Source organism: Otolemur garnettii, unplaced genomic scaffold, assembly GCF_000181295.1.
Source record: "Otolemur garnettii isolate 467f Iridium unplaced genomic scaffold, OtoGar3 scaffold00091, whole genome shotgun sequence".
Classification (NCBI taxonomy): Eukaryota; Metazoa; Chordata; class Mammalia; order Primates; family Galagidae; genus Otolemur; species Otolemur garnettii.
The window spans coordinates 7,491,801-7,495,514 of NW_003852486.1; the positions used below are offsets into that span (position 1 = coordinate 7,491,801).

The following is a 3,714-nucleotide window of genomic DNA, read 5'->3' on the forward strand; positions in this document are numbered from 1 at the left end:
ATTTAAGTCATCTCCTGCCACAAGTAAAGGGATGGAAGACTGGTAATCATATGATAAAAGAAGGTGAGCTTAAGGTCTCATACACTTTCTCTAGTCCACGTGCAGAGTAATGGTCCAAACTGATGCTGTGGTCCCCAATGTCTGGGTAGTCGTCTAGGTTCTCTTTATTCATCTTCATAACCAGATGGAAGCGGATTCACGTGAGGGTTGTAGAATAGTACGGTTACCATCTCCCCAGGGAAAGGGCTTGGTCCTGATGTGAAGATGGGAGTAAGGGATGCACTCAGGTCTCTCGTGTTCTCCGTGCTGAGATTTCAAGTAGACATTCAGCATACTCACTCCCAGCCCGGGAAGGGCGACGAAGAAGGTGAGGGCCCTCCACAGGCGAGCTGAGCCCTCCTCGCCTTGGGCACCACTCGGCAGGGGCCGCCCCAGCTGTGGGCGGAACCGACCCAACAGCCCAGAAAGCCTGAACGCAGCCGACGCCATTTTTGACCTGGACTACCTCCAAAAATAGGGACTTTTTTAAAAACGCTGCGGGACGTGGGACAAATTGTTCAAAAGCAGGACGTCTGGTCACCTTATCCTTGCCAGAGACAGCCCAGCGAGGACAGCAATGAAGAGGATAAAGAGAACCAAGGAGATGAGCCCCAAGGTCAGCAGCCGCCTCAACGTAGGTACCATCGAAACTTCAATTACTGACACAGACGCCCAGAAAACCCTAAACTGCAAGATGGCAAAGAGACAAAAGCAGCGGATCCACCAGCTGAGAATTCATCAGCTTCTGAGGCTGAGCAGGGCGGAGCTGAGTAAATGCTGGCTTACCATCTCCACCACCATCGGGTTTAGTCATCTGACAAGAAGAAACGAATATGAAATTCCAGCAATAAGAAATGAACAAAAGATTAGAGCTGAAGACCTTAGGGCTTGCTTTTGTCTGTTGACCAGATAACTAGAACTATCTGCATTATCTATGCAGCACGGTTTTTTAAATAATTTTTACCTAAAGACATCTTTTTTGGTAATAGCAAACTTTTTTTTGTTTGTTTGTTTTTGTTTTTGTTTTTTTTTCTCAGTACGCCTTTAAAGGTTTTTAAGTTGTTTCATATCTGGTCAAGTTGAGATTTTTAAGAACTTTATTTTTAATTTGTAATAATAGTTTACAACTTGATTTTTTCAAAAAAGTCGACAAACTGCAAGCACCTATTAATAAAGGTCTTAAATAATTAAAAAAAAAAAAAAAAAGACGACAGGGGGATGAAAGACCTGGGCAGAACTCCTCCAAAGGTATCCAGGCATCGAAGGCTTTCTCCCCCATTCCAACCAAGTAAACAAATACCAAGTACCAAATACCAAATACCAAATACCAAAAAATACCAAATACCCTGCACTCTTCCCTGTCAGCAACATTTAATGTTTCTTCATGAAACATATATAGTTTAAAAATTGTTCTAATTCTTAAAATAAGTTTTGTTTCTTAATGACATTTTAGATTTACAGAAAAAAATTACAAAGACAGTACATAGAATGCCCAGAATTCTGGGATGTTTTGTATTCATTTCCCCCATTTTATTAACATCCTTATTAGAATGGAACTTTTGCTAGAATTAATGAACCAGTATCGAAACATTATTATAACTAAAGTCCATACTTTGTTCAAATAGCCTCAGTTTTTACCTGATGCCCCTTTTCTTTAGTTCTCAACCCATCGTTTTTTTTTTTAATTTCCAAATATTACATGGGTACAAATGCTTTTATTACACGGATAGCTTTGTTTTACTTTAGTCAGCCTGTAAGTATGCCCATCACATGAAAAATTGCCTTCGTACCTGTTAGGTTTTACCCCTCCCCTCCTTCCCCAATCCCCCCTTCTCGATTTCTAATGATTTTCACTTCTCTCTGTAGCCATATATACCCATCGATGAGTTACAAATTATCAGGGAGAACATATAGTATTTGTTTTTCCATTCTCAAGATACTTCACTTAGAATAAGAGTCTTAAGTGCCATTGACCATCTTTACTTTAGATGATTTTCACAGTTCTGAGGAGTATTTTGCAGAATTTGTCTGATATTTTTCTCATCGTTGGCCTGGGGCTGTGGGTTTAGGGGAGGAAGGCCATGAGATAAAGTGCCGTATCAATTACATCTTATCTTCATATGGAAGGAAACATACCTTCACCCTGACCTATCACTGCTGGGAAGTCCTTACTGAGGTGGGCCTTCTCAGGATTCCTCTCTGTGAGGTCATTTCCCAACCCTGCTTCTAGAGTTTGAAATGACACACTCTTGGTGGTCTGTTTTCCTTGCTAGACTTAAGCTCCATAAATTGTAGGCAGAGGGACTAACAAGCCTAGGAACCATGGGGGGTTACACATTTGTCATGATTAGGGGCCAGAGAGAGGCTCTCATGGCTGATTGGTAATTGGGGCAGGGATGGTGGGTTCTCCAGGCAAGTGAGGATGACATGATGCAGGAACTCTGGGTTTGCCTCAAAGTAGGTACATGAGATTAGAGTTGCATTTTAGAAATATTGTTTATTTGAACTGTAAAGTGATGCCATGGAGGGAGAAACGAGAAGGCTGGAGTTGGAATAGCAGTGGGGGAGCTGCTAAAATTGAGATGGAAGATCAGAGTGGCCACCAGCAGAGGAGGAGAGCATCTGGGGGAAGGTCTAAGATGTGTTGAAAAGATAGGGGCTCCAGTGCTAACACACATGACTGGATGTCAGGGAAATAAGGAAGTTCTAAGGAAAGGAAGGAAGTTCTCAGACTCTGAAATATTTTTCTTGGGCAAATGGGAGGATGGCAATACCACTTGTTAATGTGCAGGCCATGGGAGATGCAAGAGTGAAGATGATTGTGCCTTGGGATATGTTGAACTCTTGGTATTTAAAGGTCCTATAAAGGCTTGGGTTATAGAGAATTTGGACTTCAGGCTTGGTGTCTGTAGCTCAGTGATTAGGGCACCAGCCACATACACAGGGCTGGCAGGTTTAAACCCAGCCCAGGCCTGCTAAACAACAATGACAACTACAACGAAAAAATAGCCAGGGTTATGGCAGGCACCTGGAGTCCCAGCTACTTGGGAAGCTGAGGCAAGAGAATCACTTAAACCCAAGAATTTGAGGCTGCTATGAGCTGTGACGCCATGGCACTCTACTGAGGGCAACATAGTGAGACGGTCTATAAAGAAAGAAAGAAAGAAAGAAAGAAAGAAAGAAAGAAAGAAAGAAAGAAAGAAAGAAAAGAATTTGGACTTCATTTATGGAGCCTAGGTTAAGGAATGGGAATCAATTGGCGACAGACAGTGGAAAGCTTCAATTTTTTATCATGAGGATCATTCTATCGCTGAGAATCAACACCCAATGTCATACAACACAATCCCTTTGGATCTGGACCTTCACACAAATTTCAAACATTTATGGGTGTTACTTTGCACCAAGAAGTGTTCTGAGTTATTTATATATATTACTTCATTTAACCCTCATCCTGCTGCATTATTATCCTACAATGTAACCATTACTGTTATCTACTGAGAAAATGATGAAACTTAAGACTTGGACAAGGTAGTATAACTCAGTTAGCAAGTGAAGGAGCTGAGAATTGTGCTGGGAAGTCAGACTCCCAAATTCAAGCTGGCAGTTGATGGCCACTCTCCTTCCCATTCAACTATATTTGCACATTTCTTTCTTTCTTTCTTTCTTTCTTTCTTT

General features: G+C 41.7%; 1 pseudogene; it reads right to left on the reverse strand.

Moving 5' to 3' along the window:
* Window positions 1-164: 164 nt before the first annotated feature.
* On the reverse strand, window positions 165-489 carry LOC111727036 (annotated as a pseudogene).
* Between the last annotated feature and the right edge of the window lie 3,225 nt (window positions 490-3,714).